This window comes from Salarias fasciatus, chromosome 13 (genome assembly GCF_902148845.1).
Source record: "Salarias fasciatus chromosome 13, fSalaFa1.1, whole genome shotgun sequence".
NCBI classification, from domain to species: domain Eukaryota; kingdom Metazoa; phylum Chordata; class Actinopteri; order Blenniiformes; family Blenniidae; genus Salarias; species Salarias fasciatus.
This window is the reverse complement of record NC_043757.1, coordinates 28,837,381-28,857,426: the sequence shown is the minus strand read 5'-3', so window position 1 is coordinate 28,857,426 and position 20,046 is coordinate 28,837,381.

Sequence of the window (20,046 nt, the reverse complement as noted above, 5' to 3'; positions counted from 1 at the left end):
GCGGTGTAGTGAACAGTTTAGTGAGCGGTTTAGTGAGCGGTGTCGTGAGCGGTGTAGTGAGCGGTGTAGTGAACAGTTTAGTGAGCGGTTTAGTGAGCGGTGTAGTGAGCTGTATAGTGAGCGGTGCAGTGAGCGGTGTAGTGAGCGGTGTAGTGAACAGTTTAGTGAGCGGTGTAGTGAGTGGTGTAGTAAATGGTGTAGTGAACAGTTTAGTGAGTGGTGTAGTGAGCGGTGTAGTAAATGGTATAGTGAGCGGCGTAGTGAGCGGTGTGGTGAGCGGTGTCGTGAGTGTGTGTTGAAGCCTGCAGTGTGATCACTCACATTGCCACAGTCACACATGAGGGCTGCACTCTGACCTGCAGGTTGTGAAGGTGACCTTTCAGGCCCTGCTGGTGGAGGAGGTCCTCAGAGGGGGGGACAGGTGTCTTTATCACCAGTGCTCGGCTGTATCCATAAATCAGGAGGTGAAGGCCCCCAGCTGCCCCGAGTCAGGGGCACCGCCTGTTTTTAGAGCAGCAGAAAGAGCTGGATGCTTCCAGGCTTAAGGCTGAGGATGGCATCATATGATGTGTCATTCCACATTATGCAAAACCGCAATACCAGGCCTTCATCAGCCCAGTGGGGGGCAGGGGGGGGGGGGGGGGGGGGGGGGGGGGGGGGGGGGGGGGGGGGGGACGTAACCGGGCCGAGGACAGGGGGCTTATGCTGCTGAGCCAGGCGGAAACACACGAGTGTCAGCCTCCCCCTTCTGCTCTGAGCTCAGGCTCTGGTCTTACGCCGGACTGGCAGAGCCGTGTGGTCCGGCAGGGATCTGGGATCACATCTGAGCTCAGCGTCTCCGTCGTCACGGTGACAGCGAGGCGTTCTGCTCACGCTGGAGGAGGGCGGAGCTTCATGTCAGCCTGCATTTTGGTTTTATACTGAATGACAGAGTATCAACAGTGTGCTCATAAAAAATGCACATAGAACCAAAACTTCACTTCAACACACCAACAGGGGGAGTGTCACAGCACCGGAGACACACTGCAGGTCCTGCAGAAACCACAGGGGTCATATTTACCCCGGGACAGGATCTGTTGACCTCCTGATCCTTGTTTTTCAGTCGTTGAGCTCTGCCAGTTTCACACTGATGCGTGGTGGACTTTAACGTCTGGCCTGAAACTCTGACACTGCTGAGAGGTTTCCTGCCATCTTTCAGCAGACCTCCTCGCCGCTCCTCGCCCTGAGGGGAGCTGCTGAGGAGAGTCTCTCCTGGAGCGGAGGATCCACTGTCTGAGGACTGTTCATCGCTCACTAGCACAGTTCACTGGACAGACATGACAGAAGGACTTGGTCATGTGACAAAGCAGAGAGTTGAGTGAATGTCCAGAAGCATCTGCAGTTTGTTAGAAGTAAGGCTGCACGATTAATCGATTTTGAATCGTAACCGACTTTTTGGGTTAAGACGATGTTAAAAACGCTGAAATCGTACATGAACGATTTTGTCTTTTTCACATGAACGCGTCCTTTTTGGTGCCTCTAAGCCACCGTAGTTTCTCTGGCCATCTCATGACATCATAAGCGCGTTCCTGCCTTCGCTCAGCGTCTGGTAAATAACGACAACAAATCATGGCTACTGCCGGAGAAGTTAAATTTGCTCAGGGAAGTAAAGTTTTAGGCTGTCTTCATACCAACTTGGGCATCTAGATCGACCTCTGACCTCCTCCTCGAAGCGGCCCCGGCTCCACCCAAAGGTAGGTCGACCCAACATAAAAAACGTGTTCACACTGTGGCTCCCGGCTCGACTGCGGGCCGCTACGTCAGTTAGATTGAGCCAAATACCTTCGGTGTGACACAGAGTTTCCACTGTTCATTGATTTTTGTTCAAGTAAGACCAGAGGGAAATTGTGACTGTAGCATATTACCTGAGCTGCCTTCCTACCTCACCTGACCGACTGACTGACTGGCTGACAAACTAACTGACTGAGAGTTATTTTACGTTGTAAGGTATTTTTCTTTTACATAAAGTGACTTTATTCTTTTTTTTTTTTTTTTTTTTTCAGTGAGAACAGGGACCTGGAGTGTGTTAAGATAAGGTGCTCTTAATCTCAGGGGATTCTTGTGTTTATTTGCAACAGAATTAAGTTCATTGGCAAGAAGGACACATATTTGAGATTGATTGTTCACTTTGGGTTTTATAATTGACAGTTTTGCACTTTTCAATCAGTAACGTGACTGTAACTTTTGGACTGGGGATTTATTGAATCCAAACAGTGAAAATAAGGTTCAATAAAAGACATTCAAAGTACTTTATTCATCTTCTTTTTTTCTTTTACAAAAAGTCGTAATCGTAATCGAAAAATCGGGTTTCAGAGAAAATAATCGGGATTTTATTTTGACAGGCAAATTTCTGAAGAGAGAAGTGCTGAAAGCTGAGGAGGTAAAAAGAGAAGAACAGTTTGATCTCCTCTCTTCACAAACTGCTGTTACACTTTCTCATTGAGTTGTATGTGAACGAGATGTGTGTGTCGGGTGTCTGGGTTTGAACTACCACAGGATGGCTGTGGAGCAGCGGCTCTCCGTTCAGGTCCAGTTTGAGGGGAACCATGAGTGGAATCATCAGGAGTGCTCGGTGGCGTTTCAGCCAGTCACCTCCTCTGCCCAGAATTTCCTCTTTACTGCAGTGGTCTGCTGGAACAAGGCCCTGCAGCAGGTCCACAGCGGCAGCACCCGTCCTGTGGAATCGGCGCCGTCGCCTTCAGAGCAGCAGACTGTTTCTCTGGAGGGCCGGTGTGACTGAAAGAGCCTGAATTGAGCCTGAATTTCTATATTTACCTGGGACTGAGACGCACTGCTCTCCACACTGGGGCTTCAAAGAGATGCCATAGAGGAGTGTGGCCTTACGAGCCGGCCTTTGAAACCCTACACTGTTATGTGATGTTGTTGTGGCGACTGTCCAACAGCCAACGCACTGACAAACAGGCACACCAGAGGATGAAGGCCCACCTTCTCCCTGGACGGCTGTCTGTCTTCTGCTGCAGAGAACAGGTCCACAGGAAGTCCTGCTGTTTGAAGACAGTCAGAATGAAACCATCAACACGGCACTCTCTCAGATCAGACCAGACCAGAGCAGACCAGACCAGACCAGACCAGAGCAGACCAGACCAGACCAGACCAGAGCAGACCAGACCAGAGCAGACCAGACCAGACCAGAGCAGAGCAGACCAGACCAGACCAGAGCAGACCAGACCAGAGCAGACCAGACCAGACCAGACCAGACCAGACCAGAGCAGACCAGACCAGAGCAGACCAGACCAGACCAGACCAGAGCAGACCAGACCAGAGCAGACCAGACCAGACCAGACCAGACCAGAGCAGACCAGACCAGACCAGACCAAACTAGACCAGACCAGACCAGAGCAGACCAGACCAGACCAGACCAGACCAGACCAGACCAGACCAGACCAGACCAGACCAGAGCAGACCAGACCAGACCAGACCAGAGCAGAGCAGACCAGACCAGACCAGAGCAGAGCAGAGCAGACCAGACCAGACCAGACCAGACCAGACCAGAGCAGACCAGAGCAGCTGAAGATGAAGGATGCATTACTGAGACCCTCTGGCTTCCCTGATGGTGGACGGAATGGATGGATAGATGGATGGATGAATAAATGGATGGATGGATGGATGGATCGATGATGGATGGATGGATGGATGATGGATGGATGGATGGATGGATGGATGGATGGATGGATGGATGGATGGATGGATGGATGGATGGATGGATGGATGATGGATGGATGGATGGATGGATGATGGACGGATAAATGGATGGCTTAAGGGTGCAGTGGGCTGCCGTTGAGGCCAATATGTTAGCTCTCAGCATAGCTATGGGACTCACGCCGCCACCGTGGCTTCCGTGGTTGCCATGGTTGCCGTGGTTGCCGTGGTTGCCATGCTTGCTGTGGTTGTCGTGTTCAGTCTGAACAGCAGGGCTGTGCTGGGGTTGTTGATGCAGACTGTGTGTTTCCTGGTGAAGTGATTGCCCTGCTGGTGAGGGCAAGCTTTTGTGCAGAGTGTTCTCACTCTGACCGCTGCACACTACCAGCAGAGTGTTCTCACTCTGCCAGAGGTGTGCTGCAGAGTGTTGTCATGATACTGAAGATAAACGAAGAGAGGCCAAAGCCAGTGTGAGGGAGGAGAGGAGCGCTCAGGGACTCTTTCTGGCATCCAGCCCTCCATTTGGCCAGTAAACTGACGGCGAGGCGGAGATGCAGTGAGAGATTTATCAAGGCAGGAACACACACAGCACTGCAGAGTTGAAGCAGAAGTGTTTTTTAAATGGAAACTTTCTGGCTGTCACAGTTCCAATGAGCAGATTTTCCTGTGAAGCCGCCGGCAGACAGGAAATGAATGTGTTTATAATGCTCACCTGCAGGATTCCAGAGCTTCGGCGTGTTTTACAGTGTTTCTGCCGTCTCCTGCTCCCCTCACCGACTAACAGCTGACTGCTGAGGCTCTGCTGGATTCATCCCTCCGCCTGCCTCCCTCCTGGACCACCGCCCTACGCTGTGGCGCGAGGTCTGGATCCTGGGAGCCGAGGTGTTGGTGTTGTGTGTGGATCTCAGCTGTTCTAGCTCTGCTCTTCTGGACAGAGATCTCGGATGTTGTTCCTGGTATTTCCTGGAGGTATGCCTCCAGCCTGGGGGTTCCTGCCCCTTGTGCCTCCATCACTACTGGCACCTTCACAGCCGACAGCAGCGGTCAGCAACTGGCGGCCCATGGACCATTTTTGGCCCACGAACAATAACATCTGGCCCACCAGCTCCTCCTAAACCGCCTTCATTACCTGTGAAACACTTTGGAAACCCCTGCACCACCTGCTCCCGCTGCTTTCAGGGACACTTTGTAAAAGCAGCCTGCTGATAAGACGCCACAGGCAACTCAATCAGCTGTTAGCTTAGCTGTTAGCCACCAACGAACGAGCTGGCTTTGAACGATTCCTTCGTTCATCAATCAACAGGACACAATCTCAACTTCTGAGACAATGGAAAGAAGATTTAAACGCTGAGCGTCTCAGACAGAAGGGGAGAGGTTGTTGTTGAAGGACAGTTGAGTTCTGAGAGGACGGATCTGAGCGATGTAGCGGCGGCTCGGAGAGAACAAAGGAAACATTGTTCTGGTAGGTTTAGTTTCTGGGTTTAGCCTGGCTGTTTACTGTTCTGCTGTTGTTTTGTCTTCATCTTGTTGTTCAGGGACCATCGTGTTGCTCTCAGGAGTGAGGGAGCTGCAGCTGTGAGGCGTTCAGGTTCCCAAGTCACACTCACTCTTTTCACATCAGAGGTCTTGTGAAACATTTGTAAATACGTTCTTTATGTTCGTTTCTAAGGAAAAGCGATCATTCACAACATTGAAATGGTCTTAAATTGTTGGAAATACAGAATTATAATTATTTATTATTATAATACTTTCCACATTTCACACATTCTTGTCTTAAAAGACAGTTTGTTTAACAAGTAGGTGACTGAAGACAGCAGCACAGTAATCCAGGCTGCTGCTGTCAGGTGTCTCATAATTCAGCCTCTTGTTTTTTTTACTCACTCTACAGAGTGAAGCAGTAGATTCTCAAGTTATTAGCAGCAGTCTGTGAAAAAAAGGTACTTTTTTTAAACCATGAGATTTCTGACATTGTGTTAATCCTCAGGAATGGTTGTTATTTAGATTCTAATAAAAACATTATCTTCGATTATGTGCACGCATGTAGCTTTGACCCTCCCCAGTCCTCGGCCTCCCTCACGGTGCTTCGTGTCCAGCCTCAGGACCTGGACTTCAGCTGGAACCCTCCTGCATTATGAGGAGGTTCCTTCGTAGTTTGAATCTCTTCCAGTGTCCAGGATATTATACCAGCTGGGTAATCTGATTACTGCTAGGACAGATATGTTAATGTCCTGGATTTGATTCCTGCCATCCAGCTGACGATCCAGGACCTGTCTCACCCTCTGGAGGGATCTGGCTGTGGCTGACCTCCTGACCTCTGACCTCTGACCTCCGGGCTGCTTCATCCTGTAGTGTTCCAGGTATCTGTAGCTTCTTCCACATCTCTGATGTTGCCTTCAGGTAGTTCAGCCCCTTCAGTAGTGACCATCATCCCTCTGCTTGATACCATCCGTCTACACTGATCCAGTCCCAGAGACGTCCCCATGGTGAGGTGGATCAGGGAGTCCATGTCCCTGCTGGACGTCCCGGTGAGGTGGATCAGGGAGTCCATGTCCCGGTCAGTCTTGGCTACAGCTTGGTGTCGTCCATGTAGAGGAGATGACTGACGATTGTTCAGTGGTGGGCACAGTTCGCTAATCAGCTAACCGCTAATTAGCAAAGCTAACATTTTCATTAGCGGATTAGCTGTTCAGCTAACTTTGAAAAACATTAGCGGACTAATCAGCCTCCGCTAAATTTATACATTAGCGTAGTGGTAGCTCTGGGAGCCAATGTAGGCTGACTGTAGTTTCCGAGGGTACTTGAACGCCTCTCGTACGTGCTTCCGTTACTGTGCAAAGTAATGAAAAGTCTCTTCTCTGCGGTTAAAAAACGCCTAAAATTGTTTCAAAAAACATGGATTTTGTAATGCATATAACTCCCGATCCGTTTGTCCGATTGAAATAATTCAAAGCTGTTAGAAAAGCCACGGAACTCACGATTCCGGGGGTATTTGAACGACTCGCATACGTGCTTGCGTCATGGCACAACATCAACAAATGTCGCACGTGCGCATTTGATGCGCCGGCTCATCGATGGAGTCCTGAGTGCTAGCTCGTCAGTTTACTGAGTCCATAGACAGAGTCTACAAGTCACTCTTATAATAAAAGTTAGCGGTTAGCGGTTATTGTTAGCTTCAGATAAATCTTTTAGCAGTTTATCAGTTTAGCGTTATCGAAGCTAACTTTTCAGTTAGTGGAAGAACAGTTATTGAAGCTAACTTTTTTGTTAGCTGTGCCCACCACTGCGATTGTTCCACTGTGGAACCGGTTCCTGTCTCCACTCCTGGTGATGGTCTGGCTGAGGGGGGTCAGGTCTCTGCAGGACAGCAGGGGGGACAGAGCGTCTCTTGGTATCTGCCTCATTTAATGCTCTCCTCTTCCACTGGCTCCAGTCAGCTTCCAGAGTTTTCTTCATCGTCTCAGTGAGTTTCCCAGGAAGGTTCTCAGTTCGCTGTTGAGGCTGTACAGTTTCAGGAATTCCAGCATCCATGTGTGCAGCACCGAGTCAGAGGCAAGAACAAGAGCAGACAATCTGAGAGCAGCTGGAGGAAGTGAGCGATCACACTGCCGTTACTGCAGCTGCATCCAGGCTGTTCACTGACAGGCAGATGAAACGCCGCAGTCTGAAACATTTACAGGAGCATCTCTAAACAACTTGATTATTGAATGAGTATAAATCTTCCATTTCCACTGAATTCTGAAGGAGGGTCAATTAAAAAGTGCTTCTTCTTCTTCCTTTTCAAACATGCAATCAAACATAATGTTTTGTTTTTGTAAACTTTAATTAAATCCTTTTTAGCTGTAAGATGATTATTTATGGGATTTATTTTGTACATGATAAAGGACTTCAAACTGTAGTCAACATTCTTAATTACCAGTTGAAAATACAGTCTTTGTTGCAGGAGGACCAGTGGAGACGTCCAGGATGAGTCGGGAGGAGGACGGTCACCTCCCCTGCTGCAGGAAGACGTCAGCATTCACACACACGCACGCACGCACGCACGCACGCACACACGCACAACTGGAGTCATTTGTAATGTAATGACATATACACTTGAGAACTGACAGAGCAGCTGAGTGAGCTTCGTGGAGCTGATCATCTGTAGGAGGGATTTTAATGTTAGAACTAGAATTTGGCACTCAGAGAGCGCAGACCTCCACCACAGGTGAAATCAGTCACCAAGCTGCACCGCATGCCGCACGCCCCCTGTCGACGGGCCTGCCCAACTATGTATATCGCTCAATGATGAAGAATCCTTTAAAAAATTCCAGGATCCAGATCATCACCGAAATTTAATGGATTCTAAGTTAGCCCAAGACCCACCTTTCCACAAAGTTTCATTGCAATCTGTCCATTACTTTTTCTGGGATCTTGCTAACAAACCAACCAACCAACAAACCAACACACTGACGTGATTACATAACCTCCTTGGCGGAGGTAATAAACCTCATGAATCCAATATCAGATTCTTCATGAGCCACCCTTCAGTTGACCAATAGCCAACGAGATGAGTACTTCGATGGAGGAATCAGGGATCACTGCTGTGTGGCGGGAGCGCCACCCTTCAGGCTACACACACTAAGCATTCCCCCACAGTGTGCTCAAGGTCGGACCAATCTTACATTATATGAGAAGGAATCCAAGCAAGTTACTTTGGAAACTCACACTTTTGTCATGATCATCATAATGTCGTGAAGTTCTGTTTATCCTCGTGTTGTTCCAGCAGCTCTGAAGGGAGTTTCACTTGCTTCCATTGAAGTGTGCAGGTGGGCACTGGGGGAAGAGCTTCCACAGACGGCCTCCTGCTCTCTGCTGCTGGAACATCCACAAACATCTGTATTTGTATGAGTGCAATTCTTGATGTCCCAGCAGTAAATCCTGCTTTTTTTCTCAGACACATATTTACCGTGGTCAGGGTGCTTCGCCAGCCCACAGCGCTGCGTCCCTGATTTATGAGCCTGACTCCTTTTCCAGATGGACGCCTGACTGCTGCAGGACCCTACCTGCTGCACCCCGGCCACAGGTACAGCGCCACCCCTTTACTGTGTGTGTGTGTGTGTGTGTGTGTGTGTGTGTGTGTGTGTGTGTGTGTGTGTGTGTGTGTGTGTGTGAGCCCTGCAGACAGTGGGAGGTGTTTGATGCAGCAGATGTTTGAGCGGCACACACACATCCCCACTCAAAGATGAAGGACTGCTAAATCATTCTGCTGCAAAATGCAACCGTGCTCTGTTTTGAAATGACTGCAGCTGCTTTGTGTTTTAACTCCTGCAAGTCACAGCAGTAAATTCCATACATTTAAACTGAAGACACAGCCTGGAACGTTTTTGGAAGCTGTCTCTTGGAGACCACTTCATCCAGCTCAGGGTCTGGATAAAGTTCTGGATCGGAGCTAACGCTGTGAGCAGGCAGGTGGGTCTGGACAGGTGAGCTGTGCTTTCCCTTTTAACCTCAGACGTGAGACACAACTGGAGAAGCCTGGAGGGAACCTACACAGACACAGGCAGAACATGCAAACACCTCACAGGAAGGAGAGGAGGGGTAGCGGGGACCTCTACAGCACAGAGCAGTGAGGATAAAGTCTCAAAGGGTTTGAGTACTGAATGAAAGGAACCTTTGCAAACAGGTGGCAGTTTGAACTGTCTCCAGCTGGTCTCTGCAGAGGGAGACAGAAGCTGGAGGTGTTAACGGCTGACTCTGTGTTCACCCTGCTGGATGGAAAACTCTGCCAAGACAGAACAGCTTCACAGCAGGGTGGCGTAGAGGCTGCACCTGCTGTTTCCTCTGTCCTCAGTCCCCAGAATGCACTGCTACATGTGTGAAATATCACCAACTGCCCTCACATGAGAAAAGGAAGAGTCAGACCTGACTTCGGTTCATCTGGAGCACGAGGCGGACATGTTCCAGTCTTCCCACCACCTCACTGGTGAGGCGCCAGTCCAGAGCTTCCCGGTGCGCCAACCATGGAAAAACAGCAGGATTCAAGCCAATCACAGGCTGCTCTCTGGAGGCTTCGGGAGAGTCAGCACCACGATGAACGCTGCTCCTGACATCTTCATTTGTAGATGTATTGGAGGAACAGGCCTCCTATTGGAGGAGCTGCCCTGCTGACGGAGTGGCTCAGTGACGAAGGTGATCACCACAACATGCAGGCTGCTACCGCCCTGCACACCAACACACTCACTTTCAACTCCCCAAAAAGTGTCCAAGAGGCAGCAGAGTGTCCCGGTGTCTCCGGGACCTGGGAGAAGGTGTTTAATAAGACAAACGTTTCCCAGAACTCTTCCATAAAAACAAGGCAACCTACCAAACTGTGGTCCCTCAACACATGAGCAGGATCCACACTGGCCTCCAGCCTGCAGGAGGAACGAACGAAGCACGCTTCAGACTATGAAGAACAAGCAAGTGTTAGCAAACAACACTTGGTAACATTCCCTGAATTGATAAATGAATCTGGAATGAGAAGTGAGCCTATTTTCAAACCAGCAGATATGGAACCAGGTGGAACCTAATCATACCAGAATTTCCATTTGTGCTGAGGAGTGTGTGTTACTGTGAGTGGCGTTTGTCTCGGTGGAGCTCACACACAGAGACACATCTTGGACAATGTTGAAAGACCTGTATTCACACCAAAACTGTCCCTGTCTTGAGGCAGAGCTGGAGGAACCAGCTGTCTCCCCTACAGAGACTCTGAGAGAGAGCTGGTCCTGCTTCAGGGACAGAACCATCAAACATGCCTTTGACTGAGCGGTTTCATGTCAGAGCTGTAGAACATGCTGTCCTCGGTCTACATTCACACTGCAGGCAAATATGATTCAGATCTTCTGCTCACCAGTGACTGATATCAGTCTGTTCTGTAACCAGATGAATGTTGTCATTTTAGTTTTAGCACACCAGATCCAGGTTCAGTCACATGTGGAACAAGACTGGTTCAGGATGGGATGTCTTTCCAGGCGAGTCAAGTCTCTCGTCTTCCAGGTCAGCCATGAATCTGCAGCAGAGGAAGCTGCTCAGTCTCGTCCTTGGTTCCCTCGGCTTTTTCTCTAAATGCTGTCTTCTCCTCTGGCACAGCCAGTTGACTGTGTGTTAGTTCAAGCATATTTTTATCATGTATGACTGAGAGTCTGAAAAACAAATGACTTTCCAGTTTTACATTTCATTGTGAAGGCATTAAAGCATTCTAATAAAGAGAACAACAGGTAATGTCAGGTAGTGCGGTCCTCCTGTTGTCCTGTTGGGGTGGAGCTGTGAGGGCAGCTGGCTGTATTTCACTCTGCTGTCTCCGTTTCCGTTCGCTGCTCTCTATTCTGTCTGCTCTGATGCCAGGTGATGAAGTGGACAGCAGGATGCAGTGAGGCATTATGGGGCCACGCTCAGCAGCCATGGCGGGACAGGATTAAATGGACGGGAGCCATGCCAGCACAGCAGGGAGCCTCTGATGACCGGCGTCTCACAAAAGACTGTGTTTGGGAAACAGGCTGTCGACACCCTGTGCTGCCCGATAGCCAGGAACTCTGCGACTGTCCAGGAGCGCTGTTCACAGGTGGGGGGCGCTCTTATCTTTAATTGGTTCCACATGCCGGGTGGACGGCTGGCCTTCCTGGTGGCTCTGACGGACTGCAGCTCGGGCTGGAGGTGGTGTGATCGGTGCGCTGTCTTTGTTTTGGGATCTGTGGAATGGAAACACAAAGTCCCAAATGGGCCGGACCGCGGCATCGTCCCGAGAGCCGCGTCCCGGTCCCTGTGACGGAGGCGGATTAGCACAGTGTTAGTTTGCCTTGTGAAAAATAGTTTCAGTAGTATTCAGCTACAGAAAGTCAAAGAAGGTCGACGAGAGCAGCCATGTGAACACGGAGCTTAGAGAGAATTATATCATACCGGATCACAGCAGTGCTGCTGCACGTGATGATAAACACTTCCCAACATGACACAGACTTGAAATAGAAACTCCAGCTATCTGCCCGATCGGTTCAGGGACTGGCACACCCAGACATCCTGTTTATACCCCAGTTGTTGTAGGTCAGGGTCGACGGGCGCCGGCGCTGATCCCAGGTTCCACCTGGACAGGTGAGTAGTCCTTCACTCGTACGAGGATGAGAGCAACACTGGTAAACCAGCTGTCAACATCTGGCAGCTCAGGGGGTTGACCGACTCCTGTAGAGATCTCAAAGTTACCTTAGAACTGGCCGGGAGAAGTATTTCCTAACCGTGATGGGGTTGGCTGAAGGATTGGCTTCTGCTGGGTCCTTCTCTAACCCCAACACATCTCTTCATCTACAGCAGTGCTTCAGAAACCTTCTTCTTGACGGACTCAAGTTTTGAGGATCGTAAACTCAGACGAGCCCTGTTCACTTACAAAAACAGAAGAAAACCTCATAACACAGTTTTGTTAAACCTTTTGAGCTTATGCTCCGTCTGGAGGTGTTTGGTGGCCTCCTGCTGCTTCAGTCTGCACTTTCAAACTTTCCAGCACAGAAGCATTCAGCTCGACTTTGGCCCATTGCTTCAGTGAAGCGATATGTTAGCTAACTCCAGGTCTCATGGTTCTCTCTGCTTCTTCTCACTGATTCATGTTTCTCTTCAGCCTGAGGCACCACAGTGTTTCCTCCTGCTGCTGACCTCTGTGTAAACTGCAGACACGTTTAAATAGTGTTCTTATATATGTACTTTCAATGAATCATTCGCTTTTAATGTAAACGCTTCAACATATGAGTTTTGAGAAAGATGAAAAGAATGAAGACCCTTTTTTGAAAGCATAAGAGAATGATCATCCTGGACTTGCTGTTCAGGCCTGAGTGACCAGTACGATCTCAGTCTGCTGGCCTGTGACAGATGCTGCATGATGGCCGGCCGGCAAGGAGCTGCTGGCTGCCTGCAGGAGAGGAGGACTGCCCGGACCCCTGCTGTGTCTACGAGGAGGAGGAGGTTCCACCACGAGGAGGAGGTTCTACCAGGAGGAGGAGGTTCCACCACGAGGAGGAGGTTCCACCAGGAGGAGGAGGTTCCACCACGAGGAGGAGGTTCCACCAGGAGGAGGAGGTTCTACCAGGAGGAGGAGGTTCCACCACGAGGAGGAGGTTCTACCAGGAGGAGGAGGTTCCACCACGAGGAGGAGGTTCTACCAGGAGGAGGAGGTTCCACCAGGAGGAGGAGGTTCCACCAGGAGGAGGAGGTTCCACCAGGAGGAGGAGGTTCCACCACGAGGAGGAGGTTCCACCAGGAGGAGGAGGTTCCACCACGAAGAGGAGGTTCTACCAGGAGGAGGAGGTTCCACCAGGAGGAGGAGGTTCCACCAGGAGGAGGAGGTTCCACCACGAGGAGGAGGTTCGACCAGGAGGAGGAGGTTCCACCAGGAGGAGGAGGTTCCACCACGAGGAGGAGGTTCGACCAGGAGGAGGAGGTTCCACCAGGAGGAGGAGGTTCCACCACGAGGAGGAGGTTCGACCAGGAGGAGGAGGTTCTACCAGGAGGAGGAGGTTCCACCATGAGGAGGAGGTTCCACCAGGAGGAGGAGGTTCCACCAGGAGGAGGAGGTTCCACCACGAGGAGGAGGTTCCACCAGGAGGAGGAGGTTCCACCACGAAGAGGAGGTTCTACCAGGAGGAGGAGGTTCCACCAGGAGGAGGAGGTTCCACCAGGAGGAGGAGGTTCCACCACGAGGAGGAGGTTCGACCAGGAGGAGGAGGTTCCACCAGGAGGAGGAGGTTCCACCACGAGGAGGAGGTTCGACCAGGAGGAGGAGGTTCCACCAGGAGGAGGAGGTTCCACCACGAGGAGGAGGTTCCACCAGGAGGAGGAGGTTCCACCACGAGGAGGAGGTTCTACCAGGAGGAGGAGGTTCCACCAGGAGGAGGAGGTTCCACCAGGAGGAGGAGGTTCCACCACGAGGAGGAGGTTCGACCAGGAGGAGGAGGTTCCACCAGGAGGAGGAGGTTCCACCACGAGGAGGAGGTTCGACCAGGAGGAGGAGGTTCCACCAGGAGGAGGAGGTTCCACCACGAGGAGGAGGTTCGACCAGGAGGAGGAGGTTCTACCAGGAGGAGGAGGTTCCACCATGAGGAGGAGGTTCTACCAGGAGGAGGAGGTTCCACCACGAGGAGGAGGTTCCACCACGAGGAGGAGGTTCCACCACGAGGAGGAGGTTCTACCAGGAGGAGGAGGTTCCACCAGGAGGAGGAGGTTCCACCAGGAGGAGGAGGTTCCAGCAGGAGGAGGAGGTTCTACCAGGAGGAGGAGGTTCCACCAGGAGGAGGAGGTTCCACCACGAGGAGGAGGTTCGACCAGGAGGAGGAGGTTCCACCACGAAGAGGAGGTTCCACCAGGAGGAGGAGGTTCCACCAGGAGGAGGAGGTTCCACCACGAGGAGGAGGTTCTACCAGGAGGAGGAGGTTCCACCACGAGGAGGAGGTTCCACCACGAGGAGGAGGTTCCACCAGGAGGAGGAGGTTCCACCAGGAGGAGGAGGTTCCACCACGAGGAGGAGGTTCTACCAGGAGGAGGAGGTTCCACCAGGAGGAGGAGGTTCCACCACGAGGAGGAGGTTCGACCAGGAGGAGGAGGTTCCACCACGAAGAGGAGGTTCCACCAGGAGGAGGAGGTTCCACCAGGAGGAGGAGGTTCCACCACGAGGAGGAGGTTCTACCAGGAGGAGGAGGTTCCACCACGAGGAGGAGGTTCCACCACGAGGAGGAGGTTCCACCAGGAGGAGGAGGTTCCACCAGGAGGAGGAGGTTCCACCACGAAGAGGAGGTTCTACCAGGAGGAGGAGGTTCCACCACGAGGAGGAGGTTCCACCAGGAGGAGGAGGTTCTACCAGGAGGAGGAGGTTCCACCACGAGGAGGAGGTTCCACCAGGAGGAGGAGGTTCCAGCAGGAGGAGGAGGTTCCACCACGAGGAGGAGGTTCCACCAGGAGGAGGAGGTTCCAGCAGGACCTTGTATGGAATTTGTCTTGATTAAAGTTTCAGTAGTGAATAAGTGTGAGTGTCCGTCCCAGGGTCGACCCTCCTGCGGGGTCGACCCTCCTGCGGGGTGGACCCTCCTGCGGGGTTGACCCTCCTGCGGGGTTGACCCTCCTGCGGGGTTGACCCTCCTGCGGGGTGGACCCTCCTGCGGGGTTGACCCTCCTGGGGGGTTGACCCTCCTGCGGGGTTGACCCTCCTGGGGGGTTGACCCTCCTGGGGGGGTTGACCCTCCTGGGGGGTTGACCCGCCGCCAGGGTCAGTAGTTGAGCTGCCGTCTGCTCAGACAGCAGGATGACCACCCATGTGTGTTTCTGTCCCAGCGGCTTTTTCTTTCTTCAACACATCGTTGAAGCGATCCTGAGTTGTTGGCTGGTGGAAACACCGGCAGTGTGAGCTCTGGAGGAGATGTGTTTCAGCCACCAGCATTACTGTGAGACAGCTGTTTCTGTCAAACAATGTCAAGTATTCCAAAATACAAAGAAGGAAACCCAGGAAAAGTTAAAAATGGTGGCTCCACTGTTTGGGTCCAGATCAGGAAACGTTACCACACGTCCAAACGCAGCCCGAACACAAAATAAACTCCAGTGCTGAATTTCACTCTCCGTGTGTGCAGAGGAGCTGAGGGACAGAGAGGAGTGAGACGATCACCCCCTGCTGCACGGTGGAGTCTGGAGAGGCCTCGGCTGGAGGCCGGTCCAGACTGAGCGCTGGCTCTGGCTGCAGGAGCCTGGTGTCCTCTGCGGTCTGTCGTAATGTTGCCCTCTGCAGCTATTTCCAGACAGGGCTTGGAAGTGATCAGCTGTCACGACCACCACAAAGAGTTCGCAGTTTGCATCACAGACTTTGTTCCAAGGAAGGACAGAGTCACACAAAGGATAATGGCGTGCAGGAAGACGCCTTCGCTCTGACTCTGTCATTAGTGGTTTGAAATGTAAAGAGCAGGAAGGTTTGGTCCTTGACTGGCTCGCATCAGAAACACTTTGGGGAGGGATGTATGGGTTTTCTCCAGGAGTTCTCCACGCTGGCGACGTTACTCTGCTGAGGGAAGACGTGGAGCTCCGGCTGTGGGGACGCCGCTGCTCGTCCTCAGAGGCAGGACAGGACGGGCCGCTCTCCTCGGAGACGCTCACAGAGTGTCTGCTTACATTGGTGGGATTGCTGACATGTCGGGATGCTCATTGGTTTTAGTGTCGCTGCATTCCGCCTCCATGTTGCAGGAGCTTCAATAACAGGCGTGCTGAGCGCAGCAGTGCTGCAGCGCCCCCAGAGGCCAGAACACAGCGGAACCCATCGGTTCCACCGCTGCGTCACACCGAGGACACGCTTCATGATTAGGCTGCTGTCAGAACATCTTAACTCCACCGAGTGGTGAAGAATCTTCCTGACTCACAGAACACACCTTCTGACTGTCAGCCTCGGTTAGTTTCCTCTCTCAACAGATTCAGGCTTTTCGTGTTCACTAGTCAGGTCAGGGTAAACTCGTTCACTACTAGTCCTCTGGTCGACATGTGGGTTATGATACACAGGAGCTGCTGCTGGTCACAGTATGAGCATCAGCATGGTGACTACTGGGCAATATTTCAATCAAGTGTGTGTGTGTGTGTGTGTGTGTGTGTGTGTGTGTGTGTGTGTGTGTGTGTGTGTGTGTGTGTGTGTGTGTGTGTGTTGGGGCAGTGATGTTCTGCATCAAGTTGAGTTCTTTATCTCTTGCTGGAAAGCAAACAGCCTCAGATGACCGCTCCCCTATTTGACTTTTAGCTGTTTTCCCTTCCTCTGCAGAAACCCTTCCCGAGGTTCACCACAGCACACAGCATGAGCGCAGGACGAGTTTGACCAAAGCGTTCCTGGAGTGTGAAGAGGAACAGGAGAGCGATGGAGGGCGGAGCTCCGCCTGAGGCTCCTCCCCTTCAGGATGAGCCACGCCAGGCTGTCCGGCTGGATGTGAGGCTGGTAGAACCAGTGGCAGCGCCGCTTCAAGAGCCACCGCACAGGAGGCTGTTCGCTGCCAGGGAAAAGATTCTGACTGAAGCCGTCAGACGGGGTCTGGAGGAACGAGGTGCGAGTAGCCTCATTTCTGCAGCTTTGACTGAACACCTGGCGTGTCCTGACCGTGGCTGCAGTGGGTCATGCAGTGGGTCATGCAGTGGGTCATGTAATGGGTCATGCAGTGGGTCATGTAGTGGGTCATGCAGTGGATTATGCAGTGGGTCATGCAGTGGATTATGCAGTGGGTCATGCAGTGGATTATGCAGTGGGTCATGCAGTGGATTATGCAGTGGGTCATGCAGTGGGTCATGCAGTGGGTCATGCAGTGGGTCATGTAATGGGTCATGCAGTGGGTCATGTAGTGGGTCATGCAGTGGGTCATGCAGTGGATTATGCAGTGGGTCATGCAGTGGGTCATGCAGTGGGTCATGCAGTGGGTCATGCAGTGGATTATGCAGTGGGTCATGCAGTGGATTATGCAGTGGGTCATGCAGTGGATTATGCAGTGGGTCATGCAGTGGATTATGCAGTGGGTCATGCAGTGGGTCATGCAGTGGGTGGGATGGTTCAGAGTTGGATGTCCCTGTTCTCTCTGCAGTTTGCAGAAAGTCTGTTTTCAGGCTTGTTGTGGTTTTCAGTTTGGGCCTCCCGTGTCCGCTGTGTCCACAGACAGTGGAAGGAGCCTGGGTGTGTGCGCGCCTCTTCATTCCTGTGTTGTGTAACGGTGCCGATGTGGGCCTTCAAAGGCCCGGTCTTTCACAGGAACAGGAAGCGGTGCCGTGGTATGGGTATGCAGCATGTTGCCAGCTTTAAATGCCAGCCCTAAAAATACCCTGCTGAAATGCGGGGCGGGCGGGGCTGGGGTGGAGGTCCGGCCTTTGTCGCCGCTCTCAGTGCCTATTTTGACACGCGAGCCATGAGACGGAAACCCGACGCTGGCTCCTCGGCTCACTGCTGCTTTCATCTGGCCTGCCGGAGGACAGCTTGAAGGGGTCTTGCAGATGCTGCTGGGGCAGGAGAGAGGGGCGAGTGGGCTGGCGTTCCTGGCTGCTTCTCAACACTCTGCTTCTGTCTGCTGATGTCTGTGGAGGCCTGAAGCGTGGTCCAGCCTCCGCCCTCACATCAGTCCACTTCCTGCTCCACCGCCTCGCCTCTGCTTCAGTCTGTTGGGAACCCTGATGGTGAACCGGCAGAACGCAGGAGGTCAACTCTGTGATGGAGACGTGGAGACGTGCCACAGCAAAGTGTCCTGCAGCCACTGGCAGCAGCTGGCTCCTCTGGCGGTCAGGAACAAGGTCTGAGAGCTCTCCACTGGCTGAAAACCGTGGCAGAGCTGCTGTCTCGCACTTGGCCAGGCTCTGCATTTTAACCAGGCGCTACCTCCAGTGGTGGAAAAGGAAGCCAATGTTGAAGTGCAGTAATTCCAGGAAAATTCCAGCAGGGGGTGATGATGCCTCGGTTTAAAACGGTCTTTAAAAAAGACACGAGTCCCATTAGAATCCATTGGAACATGCTGACTTTCAAAGTGTAAATAAAAAGAAGTGTAAATGATATCACATCCTGGTTCTGGCTCCACCACTAGTTTCTTCTGGACCAGAGTCCCATTTTCACATCAGTCTGTTGATTTGATTTCAGCAGTTAAAGTTCAGCACCAATCAGCCAATCACAGCCCCTCCTCTGTCCACGTGACAGGCTGGACCAATCACATTACATCTGGTTTGCAGTGTTCAGTCTAGAGACGACCTGCAGGAAGCTTCAGAACGCTGTGGGGGACGCCGCGTTAGCTCCGCCCACCTTTACTGTCAGTTGTTTTAACTGTGGTTGAAAGTTCACTTAATTTTGGATGGGTCCTGGTCTAAAGTAAGTCCAGGTTTCTCTCAGTGGTTCTGGTCTTGGTTCTACTTCAGAAGCAGAAAAAATCTAATTCATCCAGACTTTTTGTGTCTTTAAGACAAAATTCAAGTTTGACAGGTTGATGATGACCTTTAGAACCCGGTCTCTGGTCTATGATGAGCTCTAGAACCACTGAAAAGACTTCGGCAGGCAGATTCAGGCGGCAGTGGCCCCGCTCAGCTCTGCTGACAGAAGTCTCGTCCATTGATCTGGACCATCAGTGATGTGTGGAGATCCCTTCAGGACCCTTCAGGACCCCTCAGAACACTCCAGGCTCCTTCAGGCCCCTTCAGCTCCCTTCAGGACCCTCCAGGCTCCTTCAGGACCCTTCAGGACCCCTCAGGACCCCTCAGGCGTTACCGAGCGGCAGGACAGTGCTGGTTCCTTTGGAGAGCAGCGTTTTAAAGGTGGAAATAGAAAAGCAGAGGCTGAAGCAGTGGCGCTGTCCAGAGACCAGCTCCAGGACCAGGCTGGCCAGGCTGGCCCTGGAGCTGGTCTCTGTAAACAACACTGATTCGTACGACCTGAGGGCAAACAGCAGCACCGCTGCCTCCCACGTCCTCCCTGGACCTCACAGACCATCTGGTTTATGGTGGAGAGGTCCACAATTCTAAACCCCCGGAAGCTCACGGACACTTCTCCAAAGGCAGGCTGCAGGGAGGGCCCTAGGACGCACCCCGGGGCCGTCAGGTGGTCCCGCAGCCCCGGGCAGAGGACAGCAGGTCCCTCTTTACTGAGAGCGAGGACCACTCGCATCAGGACATGCATTCCGTGGTATCGGAGGGAGGCGGAGCCTGCAGCATTCCAGCCTCCAGCGTTTATCTGACCGTCACATCTGGGATTCCACTCACTCGGTCAGCGGGAGGAGCCGGCTGGACGAGGGATGTTTCTGCCATCAGGACGTCCGCTGAGGAGAAGAGGCGGACAGACAGACCTGCAGGCCGGTCCAGAAGGAGACGTTTCTCTGTTGTCTTCTCCTGTCTGGGATGTCCTCTGTGAAGACGGTCTGATTCGGCGCTCCCCGGCTCCTCCGGTGCAGCAGCAGCTGGAGCAGCCGGCGTCTTCACGCCCTGCAGGGACCATGGAGTGGATCCACCGCCGGCCAGCTTCCTCTGCTCGCTTTGTGTTTGTTCACACCGTTCACCGTCAAATGTCCAAACTGCAGTGAGTCTGGAGAGCCGGGATCAGGACCCACATGTGGAGGACCAGTTGGACTGGAGCTGCAGACAGACATGCAGCTCGTGCTCCGGGTTCAGGGAGTCTGCAGACTGAGGAAGACTGGCGTCCATCTGACCCGCTCCAGTGCTCTGGCCTCACAGCGAAAAGGTCCCGGTTCAAACACCAGCTGGACTGTTCTGTGCAGTCTGCATGTTCTCCCTGACCCTCGAGGCGAGGCCAGCGCCGTGGGGCCGCCGTCTGATGGGACGGTGGAGGAAAGGAATTTCATCCATGAGCAAGAGTTGTTGGTT